This window comes from Microcebus murinus, chromosome 12, assembly GCF_040939455.1.
Source record: "Microcebus murinus isolate Inina chromosome 12, M.murinus_Inina_mat1.0, whole genome shotgun sequence".
NCBI lineage: Eukaryota > Metazoa > Chordata > Mammalia > Primates > Cheirogaleidae > Microcebus > Microcebus murinus.
This window is the reverse complement of record NC_134115.1, coordinates 14,578,709-14,584,708: the sequence shown is the minus strand read 5'-3', so window position 1 is coordinate 14,584,708 and position 6,000 is coordinate 14,578,709. Positions and strand designations below refer to the sequence as shown.

The following is a 6,000-nucleotide window of genomic DNA, read 5'->3' as shown; positions in this document are numbered from 1 at the left end:
CCCTCCCTGCATCCTCCCTCTCCTCCTCTTGCCAGCATCATATATTTTTATCAAAAGGGGATGGATGCAAGAAATAACTCTAGAATTCTAGGACAAGAAAAATTAGAGACACCTAGGATATAAAGACCTTTATGAAAACCCACAGTGCTTCCAAAATAGATGGCATTACTCCTAGATTCCATATGAACTCGTTAGTTAAGGTTTTGACCAAGAGACCAACTGATCTATCAACTATTTTGTTACAAGGATAAGAGAAAGGAATTAGGAATTAGAAGCCTTTAATTCCAATGAAAGTAAAGTATCAAAAATGTTATTGTGAGCCTAGCAGCTGCCTTGGTAACTGTCAGGATTAATGTATAATGCCCTACAGTGTGTGATTTTTAGTAAGTCCGTGGCCAACTGCTTGCTTATTCATCTGCCTATGAAAGAAGGAAGTTAGATGCCACATTGTCTCATGTAAGCAGGTCAGAAGGAGACCCTGGACAGGACAAAAGTTTTTAGTTTTGTTTCATTTTAAGCAAGGCAAACAAGCAAAATGGCATGCAAGTTTGAGGGAGGTGTATTCTAACATGTTCCTAATTGTGACTACCATATTGGCTAAGTCGGAAACAATGACTGAGTCGGAAACTCAGACTTGGAAACTCAAGCTCTTCCCAGGCTCCTGGGAAGATAAAAATCACAATAGGTGTAGAACCCAAGCTGCTGCATGTGTCAACAACAGATCGCCCTGATAAAAGATCTTGTCTGTTCCAGGATATACAATGGTGTTTGAACAGCGGAGAACAGAGAGCTGTGCACTGAACTTGATTCTTAAATTGTATAAAGATAAAAGGTTTGGTCACTGATGTAAAAGCTTTCAATGCCATCCACAGTAGGAATTTCTCATCGCCCACCCTCCAAAAGAATCCCATTCTCCCACACGAAATCCCATTTTTAGAATTAGATCACATCAATTAAACCTCAGAAGTTCCAAGGTCTTTCCTGAGGACACACTTTGAAAGAAGGAGGCAGGGTACCTGAGGAGGGAAATTAGCAAAAAGAGGGAAAACCTGCACAAAGGGACAATAAGATGAATGTTCTCCAGTCAGCCCTGTGGCCGGCACAGCCCCATGACACAGCTCTGCTCCTACAGATTTCTTTTCAGTAAAACCGGCTGTCAGGATGTGAAACAGGAATCCCACCAGGCTGAAGAGGGAAAAGCCGGGTGTGAATTCCAGACTCTAGCATTATTTTCACAGTAGCAAGAACGTGTGCTTTGAATCACTGGCAGTTTACCTGTCCAAGAGTTTGGTTGGAACACTTTTGTTTTGATGACAAAGAAAGCGCCCAGTTGGTGCACGGACTGCAGAGCGGGTGTGTACGTCATGCTGTTTGGGTGGGAAGCCACATTTCGGTGCAGCACGTGCATGGTCGTGTTTAGGCAACCAAATATCCAAGGAGGAGTTCAGTGCACATCCATTCTGCAAGCATCTTTTATCTGCATCTAAAATCTGACTTCTCTCAGAAGAATTTTTCACATGCTTTTTAATAAAAACCAGTTTTTCTTTAACAGAATACAGTATGTACCAAGCAAACAGAAATGAATGTCATAGAGTGAATTGGGAATACTTGCGTTCACCCATTGTTTGGGGACTCTTTTTCATTCTCAAGTGCCAAACACTAAGTGCCCATGGAAATGATAGGCAAGTTTTATTTCCATGTGTTTCAAGCTTCTGCCCCTGGGAGGTACTGTGTCATCTGGCCACAGCCACCCAATGACCAGGGCCTTCCATCAGCTGTGAGGCAGGGGAGTGTCTAGAAGCTGAGGGGGGAGGAGGGGCTTAAATCTGACCCCTGCAGGCTTTCCTTCTGATGGCTCTTCCTGCTTTTATAGCTGGCATCCTCACGTTCGCCTTCTACTGGAACCTCTTCTCCAGAAGTGACCCAACCTTTGTTGTCCACACTAAGTGTCAGATGTGGGGAGGAGGGGAGTTTGGGGACAGGAGTCCCACCATGCAAGTCCACCCCACACACAAGCCTAGGTTGAGATGGGGTGGAGAATGCTGTAGTATTCTAATGTTGTTCAAGTTTCATAGTGTTAAAACATAGATCAGAGTATAGAGTCAGGAGCCAGACCCAAGTTGAGGATTGTTTCTTTCTATGGTTTCTCTCAAGAAGAAAGCAGCGTCACACTGATGATGGGGTTCTTCTTGTTAACCTTGGTTGCTAGGAGGTAGAAGGAACAGTCTTTGCCTTTATTTTCTTTCTCTTTTTTGTGTTTTAAAAGGCAATTTTTTCTTAGCTTGCCGGGCTATAAAAAGAAAAAAACAGAAAAAAATAAAAATAAAAGGCAATTTGTAGAAGGTCTTAAACGTAATGAGTTAAAAGCACAGTACAAGTCAGGGGCATGGCAGGAACATGCGGCCCACCCAAACAAGGTGACTGAGGACAGTTGCATAACTGGACCCTTTAGAAAGGGTAGGCAAGACTGAGGGAAACTGAATGGGAAGGTCAAGCCTCCCTGGAGAGGAGACATTTCTACCCCTAGACTTGCCAGGGCTGAGGTTCTCAAAGTGTGGTCCCTGGACCACAGCATCGGCATCCCTGGGAACTTGTTAAACAAAAATTTATGCATAAATATAGTCATTGGGATGCCACACATTTTAACATTTGTAATGTTAAAATTTCTTTTAAGTAATCTTAATTATCAAGAAGAAAAGAACAGTTAAATTACATTTAATAGAATATTGACAGCCAATTTAAGAGTGCAGTGTTTTCAAAGAAAAATTTAAGTAAAACCTGTTCTTCATTTAAAAATAACTTATTCTCCTCTCTCTCTTTCTTTCTATATATATATGTGTGTGTGTGTGTGTGTGTGTATATATATATATATCTCATGCACGTATATATTTGATGAGAAAAATCTGAAAACATTGTAAGAAGTCAAATATTCATTCTCTTGAAAGATTAGTTCCAAAGCATCTAGGAAAAAAAAGTCCTTTTACTTTTTGGCTAAAGATTCCTGATGAAGAAGAAAACCCATATTCTTAGTATATGAAGTTATACAATCACTCATAATGCAAGGCCTAGGTCTGATTTTGTGAACTGTCCCCAGGAATACGCTCCCCAAGTGGCAGCATTAGAAGTGACATGGCAAGAGAACACTGTGGACTCATATAAAAGGAATGTTGAACTGAAGACTGTTTGTCAGCCAGTATCTACAACAGAGAAGGAAATAAAAGAGAAGAGAGTTTTGCTTCCTCTTTTCTGAAAAGGATAAAATCTTATTGGGTTACATATGACCTTACTGAGTGCAGATGCCAAATATTTGCACATTTTCTATTGGTTTGTCAGAGCTTTTAAAAAATTATTTTGGGGGTTGTGTATATAATTGGACTAAAAATATTATTTTCCCTGTCTATATGTTGCTTTTTGTGGAAAGAAGTTCAAATTTTAATGTAATCAGAATTTATCTGTCTTTTCTTGTATATTCAGAGATAAGTCAGGAAAACAAGTAGTCAAAAAAATGGGGAAAAGAACCACCCCCACATAGTTCAATAGAGAGAATTTAATATGGAGAACTAGTCACAAAAGTGTTGGAATTGCTGATAAGTCAAGCAGGGGATGCGGAGGCAATAGGAGATTAACTATAGCAGGAAGTGGCTACCACTCCCAAGGGCTGGAGGGCCAAAGGGAGGAAGTCAGGTGACTAGAGCAGAACCCATGGAACAGACTGCCTGCTGGGAGTTGGTACCTTGGAAGGAGGGACTGTCTGGGAGGAGATGAAGTCACTGCCAAAGGAACCACCTTAGTAGAAAGGGGAGGGGGAACTTCTTTCTTCCTACCTCCCACCAAGCTCTTGCCCTTGAATCCTGTTAATCCAGCCCAGCCAGAAGCCGGCCAGTGAGGGAGCTTGGACTCCACGGATTGCAGGGGTCAGCCCCCTACTGTCCAGAGCAGAGCAGAAGGATAGGGAATGAGCCTGAGAGCAGACTACACATGCATAGCCTTGATGGTTAGTGCTTGCTGGGTCTTCTTTAAAAATCCTTTCCCATTCTCAAGGCCTGAATATATTCTTCTATGTCATCTCCTACAAGCTGTATAAATTTTCCTTTCATAATTAAGTGAATAATCCATCTGCAATTGATATTTGTATATAGTGTGAGGTAGAGATGAAATTGCAGTTTTTCCCTTATGTAATTTTAATTGCCTTAGCACTAGCTATTGAAAACCCCATTGTTTCCCTGCTGTTCTGTATTGCTACCTTTCTCACAAGTACATTGTCTATATATGGGTGGTCTGTTTCTGGATTCTCTATTCTGATCCACTAATCTATTTTTTATTTCTATGCTAATATTGTAATTTTTGTATTATTGTTTTATAATAAACTGTCCATTTTTATGGGTGACCATGTCCTCCCACTTCTTCTGCAAGACAATTTTTTAATTATTAGCCTCCTATATTTCTATACAAATTTTAGAATCATTTGGTCAAGTTCCATCAAAATATGATCAAGTGGGGTTTTGATTGGGATGGCCTTGAACCTATAAATCAATCTGGAGGAAATTAACAGCTTTAAGGTGAATTTTCTAATTGATGAATATGGTATATCTTTAATGTTTTTTAATGAAGTTTTGTGATTTTCCCCATGTCTTTTATGACATGTTACTAAGCACTTGTATGTTCCTGGCACATAGAAATATATTTATTTTTATATTTTTATGCGATGAATTTGCTGAATTTTATTTAAAATTCTGATAGATGATCTAAGTATTCTTTTGAATTTTCTACATACTCAAACATATCATTAGCAAATAACCATGAATTGTTTCTTCCTTTCCAATACTTAAAAATTACAATACTGTTCTGGCTAGGGATCTAGTACAGTGTGGAATATAAATGGTAATCTCAAGCATCTTTGTTTCGTTCTCAATTTCAAAGGCAACTTTCAGTGTGACTCAATTTCGTAGAATTTTTGCTGTATTCCATTCCTCATTTTCTAAGAGTTTACTTAATTTTAGAAAGGATGTTATAATTATAAATAAATAGTTATAAAATGCATGTTGAGTTTTGTCAGATGCTATTTTCCATTCCCTTAGAACATCATTTGATATATCCTTTAAATCTGTCAATGTGAATTCTATTGATTGATTTTCTGGCAACCTCACATTCTTGGTATAAACACATTTTGGTCATAATGTATTTTCCTTTTTATATATTGTTGGATTTAGTTTGCTAATCTTTTGTTAGTGATAGCATTTATGTTTATAAATGAAATAGGCATGATATTTTTCTTTTATTTGTTGTCCTTGCCAGATTTTGGTATAAAGGTTATACCATTATACTAGTTTTCTATTGCTGCCATAGCAAATTATTAATACCACAAACTTAGTGGCTTAAGCAACATAAATTCATTATCTTACAGTATTAGAGGTCAGAAATCTGACACAAGTCTCACTGGGTTAAAACCAAACCAAGGTGTCAGCAGGGCTGCATTCTCATCTGAAGGCTCTCAGGGAGAATGTGTTTCCCACTCATTCAGATTGCTGGCAGAATTCAATTCCATGAGATCATAAGACCAAGGTCTCTGATTTCATGCTGGCTATAAACTAAGGGCCAATTTTCAAGAGGCCTCAATGTCCTTTGCCTAGAAACCCTCACCCTCCATCTTCAAAGTCAGCAACAGCTGGACAGAGTCTCTCTCGTATCACATCTCTCTCATCCTTCTTCCATAGTCACATCTTGCTCTGATTGCAGCCAAGAAAGGTTATTTGCTTTTAAGAAGTTATATGATTATATTGGGCCCACTTGTACAATCTGGGTTAATTTCTCCATCTCAAAAACCACAACTTTAACATGTCTGCAAAGTCCCTTTTTCCCATGTAAGGTAACACATTCACAGGTTCCAGGAACTATGCATTAGACATCCTTGGGGAGCCATTATTCTGCCTACAACAGAGAGTTTGCTATCTTTTTCTAGTCTCTGGAATAGTTTGTGTTAAATTGAAATTTATTTTTACT

General features: G+C 38.9%; 1 long non-coding RNA gene across 1 annotated transcript in view; it reads right to left on the bottom strand.

The window, feature by feature from the left end:
• Positions 1-1,507: 1,507 nt before the first annotated feature.
• Positions 1,508-6,000, bottom strand: part of LOC142874359 (uncharacterized) — a 169,558-nt gene continuing 165,065 nt past the window's right edge. The window contains exon 9 of the long non-coding RNA XR_012922177.1: positions 1,508-2,290. This is a non-coding gene — a long non-coding RNA (uncharacterized LOC142874359). The remainder of the gene's footprint in view (positions 2,291-6,000) is intronic.